Source organism: Bison bison, unplaced genomic scaffold, assembly GCF_000754665.1.
Source record: "Bison bison bison isolate TAMUID 2011002044 unplaced genomic scaffold, Bison_UMD1.0 scf7180017864236, whole genome shotgun sequence".
In the NCBI taxonomy this organism is placed as follows: domain Eukaryota; kingdom Metazoa; phylum Chordata; class Mammalia; order Artiodactyla; family Bovidae; genus Bison; species Bison bison.
Window position 1 is genome coordinate 1565435 of NW_011494808.1, and position 11783 is coordinate 1577217.

At 44.0% G+C, this 11783-nt stretch overlaps 1 protein-coding gene across 1 annotated transcript in view; it reads right to left on the reverse strand.

Annotated features, from left to right (window-relative positions):
- The window catches only part of ZMAT4 (zinc finger, matrin-type 4), a 379178-nt gene extending 378836 nt beyond the window's left edge, over positions 1-342 (reverse strand). Inside the window, exon 1 of the mRNA XM_010846367.1 lies at positions 224-342. The gene's annotated coding sequence lies outside the window, so the exon portion shown is untranslated. The remainder of the gene's footprint in view (positions 1-223) is intronic.
- Between the last annotated feature and the right edge of the window lie 11441 nt (positions 343-11783).

Consider the following 11783-nt stretch of genomic DNA (forward strand, 5'->3'; position numbering starts at 1 on the left):
TTGTAAACAAACCCCAGTTGTAGACAGCGCAGAAGTTTCCCAAATCATCAGCTTGTTTTCCTCCCAACAGAAGACGGGGATTTCCCTCCTTGGTCACGTTTCCTCCCCTAAACTTTTCTTCCTGCGCCCCCTCGACAGAGGCTCAACTGCCAGCCCCTGAGGATGGGGGACCAGGCGCAGCGCCCCCCACACACACACACCCGGGGAGACGCAGCGGGAGTACCTTTTCCGCGGAGCAGAGGGGCCCGGTGCCCAGAGGCTCGCTGCCTGCGGAGCCTGGAGGGATGCTATGGGGATGGTGCACGCTGAGGATTGCGCGTTCCTGCCTCGGCGACCAGACCTTTCGGCAGCGCGAACCAACTGTGCTAGCGAGGCACTTAGCAATTATCTGCGGGCGCCGACGCCCCGCCCTCTGCTCCTGCGATTGGCTCCCGGGGCCCGGGCAGGACTGCATTGGTTTCAGACGACCTCACTCATTGCTCTGGCTCCTACTATTATCTAAGCCATCAAAGGAAATAATTCCAGGTTTCATTGACAACCTGTAAGGCTCTCCTCCGGCCCGGTGTGCTTGGGGGGGGCGGGGGGGTACTGGTGTGCAATCCTGCGAGTCCGGGGGAGGGAGGAAGGGTAGAAAAAGTGGGGGGTTCGGGAGAGCCGAGAAGGGGTGGGGGTGAGAGAGAGAGATGGGGGGCGGGGGGCAGCTATCAAGCAATCAGATTCTTGCACCCTCATTTTAACTTCCACAACACAGAGCCCACAGCAACAATTTTCTGGCCTTATTTTTCCCCCCCAACTGGTGAATGTTCCTGAGGGCAGAGAGAAATATGACGGTGGGGTTTCTGCCTGTGTAACACAGGCTCTGGGAAGCAGAGCTAGGTAAAAGGCTGAAGGAATCTAGTGATGTATTTCCCGGGGCCACTTTGGAGGGCATGTGAAGGTCATTTTAAATTATTTAGAGGGACAGATTGTGCACCTTCAGCGGATTCGTCCATCCATTCTTTCCCTCGTGGTCCACCTCAGCCCCCACCTGAGAAGACAGCTTCTCTTTACACCTTCTTCAGTCTCAGAAGAGCAGATTTTAAAGTCAGTGAAAGTCTGAAATTCCTCACTGGCCTCGCAGGGAGGTCCAGAGAGACAGGCATTTGCCAAGCTAGTAGTTCTGCTCGGACCCTGGCTTTTGGTTGTTCCCAAGTGGCTTCAGTGAATTGCTTAGACTCACATCATCAGCTCATCCAAGGGTGAGAAAAACCCAAATGCTTTCCCTTGCTCAACAAAGAATTATGAAGCATGAGTCTTGCCCTTTTATGTTCCCTTAATTTTCCCTTTATTTTTCACTATATGGAAAGGACATTATTGGATAGTGGGCATCATTTGATAGCTGAATTTTTTAAGAGTAAGAAAAAGAATTTGAAAAGGGTCTTTTAAAGGAAGCTCTCGGGATGTCCAATTTCAGATCAGTTAGAACTAATCCTTCCCTCTTCTCCTGTTGGAATCCACCCATCTTTGAGTCCAGGCTACGGTTCCAGTTCATCCTCCCGTGGCCTCAAACAACTGTAATTGTTATCACCATCTGCATCCTTGGAGGCAAATAGATTGCTCCTCCTGCCTCGTTCAGTGAGGTTCTCCTCCAGGGGACTATGCCCATCACAAGCTTTGTAGGGGCAGAGCCAGAATCATGCATATCTTTATAACTCCACTGACAGCACCTAGCATTCAATAAGTGCGCTGACTAATAAAACTCAGCTCAAAACGTTGAGTGTGCCTCTGAGCCTCCTGGAATCTTTATTTCGCCGTGATCACTCATCCAGCTGGCGGGGTAGGGGAGGGACCCTGGATTCCAGGAGGTAAAAATTCAGGACTAAATGCACTGACAGCTACAGCCATCCCTCCAAGCTCTTGGGGCCCCTGTTCTCTCTGGAAAATAAAGCAGCTCTTCCCTCCATGTCTTCTTTCTCCCTCGAGCACTGGAAGGAAATAAGATGAGGGATGCACATTTTATTTGTGAGGCACAGACCTCAAAAAATTAAGTCATTTCCATACTGGCTTTCCAAATATCCACATGCCTAAGAGGGGAGTGACCGTCTACTACGAATCAAAAACTAGGACAAGGAGTGTAGCAAAGTGTCTGTTGCCTATTTCCTTCCTTTGTCTGGATGAAATTCTCACAAAGCACCAGGGCAAAATTAAACTTAGCTGTTCATTTGAAATTGACCCTGTCCCAGAAAATCTGGCATGTTCTGTCACGGAGGGAAAACCATAAATAATACTTTTATGATTTAAGCCATAAGGTTTCCACTTCCAAGAGAAAGCAGGCTTCAGCTCTTTGCCTTCGCACTATCGCCCTTTCCCTCCTTTAGAAAATAAGAGAAATAAAGTAAGTTATAAGAACTCTCTCGAGCACTTATCAAAGGTTCAGTCATCCTCAAAGGAAAAGAAAGCACTTTGAGTGATTTTCTAAAACGCTGTCTAAAACAGCAAGTCCTTACACGTACTTTTTGCCTTTTGAAGATGAGAGGGGGAGAGAGAAGAAGCTGCAAACAGTTGTTTATGTCAGTGCCTTTAAAACTGCCTGGTCATAAAATATTCTCTTTGAGAGAAGGATGATCCATTTGTGTCCCCTAGATCACAACTGCTTAATTCTGAGAGTTGGAGAACACAGATTAAGTATGCAGATTCCCCTGGTGCTCGCATTTGTATTAAATATCAGCTTCATACCATTTAAAGGCATCGAGGTATGAAATGTACTGCACTCCATTCTGTGGGCAGTGCCCTGGCAAAAGGAGTCCATTTCGATTTAACAATTTCAGTGCATTAGTGGCCTGAAAGGCTTTGGAGGGGGTTCACGATTCATTTTCGGCAATTAAAAGGAAGACCGTGGGTTGGTTTATTAAAACACAAATTAAATAGCAGCTGTTGTTGCTCCCGTCCTTCTTGTGGGTAACCACTCTCTTTGACAAATCGCCCTGACCTGCGGTAGGAGGTTGGAGGAATCCTATGTTTACCCTCCTGCTTATACCATTTTCTCAGTTATCATTTATTTATGCCAAATTCTGTTCCTAAGAGGGAGAAGAGGAGAATAAATCTAGGCAATGCCAAGAGAAAAAGGAAATGTGTGAAAGCGGGAGAAAAGGAATGACAAGAAAAGAAAGGGTGACTTTCAACCCTACGTGTTTGCTAATTGAGTCAAGCCACACGATACTGTCTTGGAACACATATTAGCAAGATTTCTGAAGACCAGCACTGGGTGGATGAAGGCACAGCTTCCTGAGTAGAGAAACTTGGAGGAAGAGACTCACAGCTTTCCGCTCTGGCTGATGGCTGTTGTGAAACTTTATGTAATCGGATTCCCGCCCCCTCCACCCACCACTCCACCTCCCAGATCAAACCTGTGGAGCCAATGACATTTCCACTAAGTACAAGAGGGGATTGTGGTTGCCAGGAAGGTGTCAGTCACTGTGAACCATTCTTAATGATTTCATTAATTACTAATGAATCTTCAGCAAGTTGGTATTAAAATAGACAGGGCTTCCTGAGCTTTGAAGATAGTATTTTATTATTTAAAATATCCTGCTAAATAAAAGCAGGTGATTCGGGGGCGGGGGGGATTTCAAATCATGATGATGTTGTCAATAAACTGAAAGAGAAAAACAGAAACGGACAGACAGGCAGACAGCAATCTGCAAGACTGAATCGCCCACCTGAATTCTGTTTTGCTTCAGCTAATTTCTTTACAAGAAGTATGAAGCTACAAGCTGCCATTAAACATTGTCCAGCAATGTACAATCGACATTGTACATTGTACAGTCGACAGAGGAAAGGCAGCATGCCTTCCATGAGGCTGGCAGAGAGATGAGGGTGGCAGGAAGCACCTTCCAGATCAAAGGTCTGCAGTGTGACTGTGGGACCACCTGCCTGCCAGGACCCATCCTGACATAGTCACTTCTCGAAAGGACACATCCAACATGTTTACAAAACCTGGCACACATTATTCCCCTACGTTAGTATTATTTCTAGGGCCATAGAAAGAATGGTGGCAAATCAGCCGACAGAGGACCATACAGATGTCGATATGAAGGGACCACGTTAAGGCATTGGTCAACTGTCACTCTGCTCTATTAGTCCAGTTGTAAGATCAGCTCTTGCTGTGGGACCAGAAGATACTCAGAGGGGCAGAAAAGATGCTCCAAGCACAGGGCAAAGCCTCAGGCAGTGAGATTTCGTTTCCTACTGCCTAAGGAAATTCTCAAACCGGCCCATGATGCATGCCATATGGAAGACAGCACCTGGGGGTTGACACTCATGCAAGGGATCTGCCATGAGCCAAGATGTCTTCAAATATGCATATTTTATTTTGAAAGTTATGCCAATTTTATATTCTACTCCAAAATATGTCCGTGTTTGTTTTAGCGCACAAGTTACGGAATGATTTGCCCCCAAATATTTGTATAACACTGGGTTTCCAGGAAGATGCTACATATTCATGAGCAGCCTGGGGTTTGAGAGACACAAGCCTCAAGTTTCTGGTCTGCCCTGGCTTCCAGAGTCAGGTGAAACCTGGCCCCATCGCCTCTGTGTAGCGTCCTCCACCCTTATCCTCATGGACCACGACGAGCCCGTCACAGCCTCACCGAGCATGCTCACTCTAGGTTCCTGGCCTCCCCTTGCCTGCCCCAGTGTCTCCTCACACCCTGCCTTCTCCGAGAGAATCACAGCCATCTTCCTACACCCAGCCGCATCTCTCCACCCATCACTTCCATCTGCCAGGATTCTTCCATTGGACCTTGCACCTCACAAATTTAAATTAGTTACATTCTTGTTTGTATTTTCATGATTGCTTCCACATGGGCATTTTCACATTTGCTACTGCATTGCACGCTGTGTGGCAGCCTTAATGCCACATCACCCCCAAATCCTCAGTGATACCCATAGCTGTTAGGACAGTGCTGGACAGGCACTTAGAAATCCCAACAAGGAACAGTTGATGAAGAAGTGGACAGACCAACTTCATTCACAGCTGGAGAAAATACATTTCCGGTAAGTGGTAAAGAATCTGCCTGCCAATACACTGAAGACATGAGTTTGATCCCTGGTTGGGAAGATCCCCTGGAAGAGGAAATGGCAGCCCACTCCAGTATTCTTGCCTGAGAAATCCCATGGAGAGAAGAACCTGGTGGGCTACAGTCCATGGGGTGGCAAAGAGTCAGATACAACTTAGCCACTGAGCACACACGCCCGAATATCTAGCCCAAGGCTCATCCTGACCAGTTCAGAATGTTCACGGGAGACTGAGGCATCCCATCTCAGCCTCTTGGCCATTCCCACACATATCACACTTAACATCTTACATTAATTTTAGCTCTTAGCATCTCATCTTTGGGAAGCAAAGAGCTGAAAGCATCTCACTGAGGCAGGATCTGATTTTCTTCCATCTACTTACTTCTTTAGTCATTCCTAGAGGAAATCAGTCCTGAATATTCATTGGAAGGACTGATGCTGAAGTTCAAACTCCAATACTTAGGCCACCTGATGCATAGATCTGACTCATTGGAAAAGACCCTGATGCTGGGAAAGACTGAAGGTGGGAGGAGAAGGGGATGACAAAGGATGAGATTGGTTGGATGGCATCACCAACCCGATGGACATGAGTTTGAGTAAGCTCCAGGAGTTAACAATGGACAGAGAAGCCTGGCGTGCTGTGGTCCACGGGGTCCCAAAGAGTTGGACATGATTGAGCGACTGAACTGAACTGAACTTACTTCTTCCTTCAGCAAGAAAGGAGCCTTGGTAAGGCCAGCAATATTCCTTTTAGCATAAAAATGCATTTAAGTTACCCAGGAAAAGTGATAAACATTAGCAAGGAAACCCTGGTCTGCCGTGATGACGTATTTAAAGGGAGTACTTTCTATCAAGTACGTTGCCTCCTTTGGAATGAAGGGAAGATCCTGGGGAAGATGGCAGGGGAGGAAAAACTGCAGAGAGTTGGAATTGAAGAGGAAGATAGGGAGGGAACTCCTGGACCCTCATCCAATGTGGTCACTGTTAGGACTGAAAGGTGATTGATGCAAAAAGCAAATTAGTGCTTTGCATGATCCTCTGCATTCTATGTTTGGGATTGGCTGATACTAAGAATATCATGAGGATACACTTGGGCTGCACATCTTTCCAGTCCCTGTTGCATAACCAGTAGTTTCCATTATGATGCAATGGAGGTGCAGAGCTAGTGTAACATTCCCCCAAAACTGTTAGGGAATAATGTTTGGTTATACTCTCCTATGGCAGCATTAAGTATCTAGAAAAGACAGCTCCCAAGGAAAACTTACTCTCCGAGGGTTACTGTATACTAGTCATCTTTCCCTTTTGCCTTAGAAGTCACCTTAATAAGCTATTTATTTCAAAGTTTGAGATCAAAAATGTGTTAGGTAGAAATTAATTATGCACAATAATTGTGGGCTTTGGTTAGCTAAGTGTCTGGTGTGCTTTAGACTGAAATAAAGACTCGTGATTCCTTCATGTTCAGAATTCACGGATGCTTTTTCCTTCCTCATCACCTGGACATCTATTCCGAGCTGCACACCAGAAGACAGGTGTTCATCTCCTTTGTTGTAAGAATTCCCAGAATACCAGCTTCCCTTGGCCTCTCCCCACCAAAACTCCCACTGGTTTGCTGGTAGAGCTCCGAGATTTTTATCCTCTGTCTCCTCAAGGGCTCTGGACCACCCTTCCCAAAGGAGAGTCAGTGAGGTGCCCTCAGGGTCCCGCTGGGCGATAGCCCCCACCAAAAACATCTCCTTCCTCCTCAATGAAAGATGGCTCTGTTTTATGACTGGTTTATTAATGGAACTATATACTTTTTTGTAACTTCATTTCATGATTATGAGACCATCAATCTGTTTTAAGCAAAGTCCACCTACGTATGTGGACAGTGGGGCATGACCAGTTACTGTCCATTCCCACAGAGACCAGGACCAAAGGCACAGGACGGATGAAGAGACACCTCGAGATCTGGACTGGAGAACAATCCAGCTCTTCCAGGAACCTCAGAAAACAGGGAGACCCTCTCCTCTGTTGGAATGGTTTATGTGAACGCCTCCCTGAAAGTTCCACAGCCGTGTTCCCTCCGAGCATCCTCTGATCTCTAAATTCCGGTGGTTTACCTCTTCTGATCCTTTCCTCCTTTCCCCTCGTTCCTCTTTCTCTTTCCTTTTCTTGTGACTCCTGCTTTCATTTTCAGTGTTCAATATTAGACCTTCTTGTTAAATATTCCTAAAGATATCTTCTTCCTCTTATAGGACAAACGGTCCCAACCATTAAGCCATTTCGAGCAAAGAAGACATGAAAATCTAACCAAATGAAATCAAAATCCATAAAGCCCCACCTCTTAGCCTAGATGGTCTAGAGAAGAAAAGAAGGGCAGACGTCCAGTTTTTAAAACGGTTCAGGCTGCAAGTTGTTTGTGAAGGCAGAGTGACGTAAAGGTGGGTCCATGGAGCATGGTCTTGATTTTTCTCAGGATTTGGGTTGGGGGTTATTCTCCTGTAACCTCAGCAAATGACTCTTTGGTGCTGAAACTCCTTATCACCAGTCCCCTTTCCAAGCCTGCAGCAGGAATATCTGAGGGATTGGAGGCTCGAGTAGGGTGACAGATGAGTAAGAAAAGAGTGATGGAGCTAACATTTCAGGTTAAATCTTCTTAACATCAGTTTTACAAAATGTCTGAGTGATGGAGTTTCAGAATCCAGCTCTCTTTTTAGCTATTAAAGAACAGTTAAGAAGGGTTAAGCTTCCAGAGGAAAGCTCTGAAATCGACACAAGCTCCTTAAGACAGTCTCCACAGCCCAGGACGTTGAGGGGCTGGAAGAGGATAAATATGCCAATGCATCTGCAGCAATATCACTGCCATGATTAGAAGTGGTCTTTTAATCTTTTTTTCCCAACTTTCAAGGGACTGCTGGGCTTCTGTGATGTACAGCTTCTATGAACTGATGTTCTTTTCTGGGTCATTCCCTCTTGGCTCCATTGAGGGTAGAATCCATCTAAGGACATATGGTCCTTCTGCCCTTATAATGGGCAGAGTGCAATGACCTGCTCTGTGGGGATAAGAGGACACATGTAGCAGGTATGTATGGACATTTTAATAAAACTAATAATCAGTTGCACAGAAAGACCCAGCTGGGATTCTCCATCTTGACTAACTAGGAAATTGTTTCCTAAGGTTTTGAAGTACATGTAGAACTTCTCTAAAATGGGGAAAATTCTACAGGACTCCTCACCCTGATACTGAAGGTCTTTGGTTGGGGGAGGGGGGCGGGCATGATCACAAACAGTTTATCAACAGAACAACAGAACACTCTAAAAAAACAAGATTAACCAAAAGAATGTTTGCGGTTCAATGAGTAATGATGATGGGCAATAGGGACCAGGACCTGGTACCCTCCTCGGGCTCCATGAATATGGGTTGAAGAATGAGCGGATGAATGAATTGCATCACTGGCTCAAATCTTTGGTTCCTTTAACATGACCTCTCATTTCTGGGAGTAACACATTATATGTTTATAAGGAGAAATGATCTCCTTTCTCAATGTTACATGCAAAGATTAGGAACACCTCCTAAATATCATATCTTTGTAAGGTCCTATGCACGAAACCAATGCCACACAAAGCTACCTTCAACTTTTCCAATTTATCTCCTCAAACATCCTCACCAGGTTTGGAGGGGTCCCTAACACTGCCTACAATCTCCTCTGGGTGGAGGAGAGTACAGGTAACGAGTAAAAAACTTCCTTGAGTTGTTTTAAAAGTACCCTCTCATCTCACTACTCACCTCTTACTTTATTTTCAGCTGATCACTGTCAAAGATTGTGCCTGCATTAGTCGGCTTGGGCTGCCAAAAGGAAATGCCATAGACTGGGTGACTTAAAAATGGCAATTCATTATGCCACAGCTCTGGGGGCTAGAAGTCCTAGATCAGTTTCTGGAAGGACCAAGTTCTGGGATGGATTCTTTTCCTGACTTGCAGATGGTCATCTACTCACTGTGTCCTCATGTGACAAAGAGATAGAGCTCTGGTGTCTCTTCTCATAAGGCCACGACTCCAGTCGGATCAGGGCCTCACCCCTGTGACCTCGTTTCACTGTCATTGCTTCCAGAAAGACCCTATTGCCTAAAGTCATATTGGAAATTGGGATTTCAACATACAAATTTTAGGGAGACACACCTCAGTCTATAGCCATGATCTTTTATCTAATTGGAATAGTTTGGGTGTAGTTCTTCCTGAAGAGGGAGAAGTGGAATGTGTGACATCCCAATATTTTATACCTCCCCAATATCTTCCTTATTTTTTGCTTTTTCCTCTCCTGTTTTTCCCTTGCCATCATCACCATTGAATTCACTAATTTTTAATATTAGAACATTTTCAAAAAACGTAATAAGACAAAACCCCCACTGTTTGTACGTTATGATACATGATGTCCTGCATCATTTTTTGCAATCCGCTCCAGCCTTCCTTTTCATGGCCCCCAACTGCATCCTAAGCATCCTCCAGAATCTCAGGTCTGCATACCTTCCCCTGAGCGACCTCCTCCTCTGGTGACTGGTGGGATTAGCGCTCCCAGGCTCTCCAACCCGCCCCTCTGCCACATGAGCAGACCTCCAGGATGGCAGAGCACCTCATCCACCAGATCTCTGCGCAGCAAAGCAGGTGCTCAGTTGATGCTTGTAGAAGGAGGGACACATTTGATCTGACACAATTGCCATTTTCAGAGCAGGTTGAAAAGAAGATGTAACTGGGTGACCTGTATCTTGCCATATTGTCTTTAATCCAGCAAGAGCTGGACTAGGCATCAGAGGACTTGGTGTCCATTCTCAGGCATGTGCTTCTCTTTCAGAACAAACAACCTTGTCTGCGGTTTAGCGCCCATGACTTTAAAAGGTATATTGATGCCTATCTTAAAACAATGTTAGGAGAATTATTACATGAGCTAATGCTTCTGAATTCATCAGCAGAGTGCTGGGTACAAAGCAGTTCTCATCAAATGTATGTTCAGCCTGAACAGTGTGACAGGAGAACAGTGCATGACTTCTTGCTCATGTATTTACAGAAGCTCAATGGACAGAGTACTACTTTTAAGGTGAATTCTCTTTGATTGAAGTATCCTGCTACGAAGGACGTTATGGTTTCTTCCTTATGAATTATGAAATAGTCAGCTCCTCTTAAAATGGTAACTTGAAAGGACTTTTGCAGACCAAAGATAATAGTAGTTTTCCTTTTCTTAAGAACAACTTAGTAAAAACAAATGGCAATCTTTTAAAATGTGAACAATTCAAAAGACACTATTTAGGGCCAGTGTATTAAAAAAAAAATAAAACAGATATGCTTGGCACTTTAAACACTGATCAAACTTATTTTAATCTGACCTGACTTTATTCTTCCAAATATGAAACTCTATGCATATACTTGTGTGTATTCATATATAGCTGCTGCTGCTGCTAAGTCGCTTCAGTCGTGTCCCACTTTGTGCGACCCCATAGACGGCAGCCCGCCAGGCTCCACCATCCCTGGGATTCTCCAGGCAAGAACACTGGAGTGGGTTGCCATTTCCTTCTCCAATGAATGAAAGTGAAAGGTGAAAATGAAGTCACTCAGTCGTGTCCGACTCTTAGCGACCCCATGGACTGCAGCCTACCAGGCTCCTCCATCCATGGGATTTTCCTAGCAAGAGTACTGGAGTGGGGTGCCGTTGCCTTCTCCATATATAGACATCAGCACAAAGGCTAGTGTGAGGGTTTAACATAGAACAACAAGAATTCCCATTAAAGTGAAAAATGAAATAAGTATATCTATTGTAACCATTTTTATTTAGCATCATTCTGCAGACACTAGCTTATACAACCATATGAAAGAAATAAATATGTATTTGGAGGAAAAGGAAGTACAGCTATTATTATGTGTGTGATATATAATTGTATTCTTTAAAATGTAAGAGAAGTTACAAATAACACAAATTTTAATATGGATAAAGATGTCTGGGTTTATAATTAATATACCAAACTAAACAGTTTTTGTATAATTAAAAATCAGTTGGAAGACCTTACTTTTACTATGAAAGTATAGTTAAGTGTAAAATTAAAATACTTAGGAAGTTACTGGGTGTGCCAAAAGATTTGTTTCAGTTTTTTGGTAACATCATACAGAAAAACCTGAATGAACTTTTTGGCCAGCCCAATACATAAAAAATGTGTAACTTCTGTGTGATTTAAATTTTTCCATGCATTGAGAGATAGATATGAACCATTTAATGAACAAAAGGCATGCCATGTTCTTGAGCACAAATACGTAATATAAAGATTTCAATTATCCTTAAATATCTATAAAATAATGCACATAAAACCCACAGGACTTTCGGAAGGAGGGGCAAGCAAAGGATAAAATATAATTTAAAAATCAATAAGCAGAAAGAGTGAGGAATGTTTTTTAAAAGTAGAGTTCCTTCAATGGATCACTAACAAAATAAAAGTGGAAATCAAAAAGTACCCAGAGACAAATAAAAAACAAAAACAAAAACACAATGATCCAAATACATAGGATACAACAAAAGCGGTGCTGAGAGGGAAGTTTCTGACCATAGAATCCTACCCCAGGAAATAAAAAAACTACTACTAAAATATGCAGTAAGCTATAAGAATTAAGAGAATGGTGTTCTGTTTCTTGACTGTACAGACTAATTAATGGTTCTAAATAGAAGTCCCAAAGTAGATTCAGATTTAAGTAGTAAAAGTAGCATTTC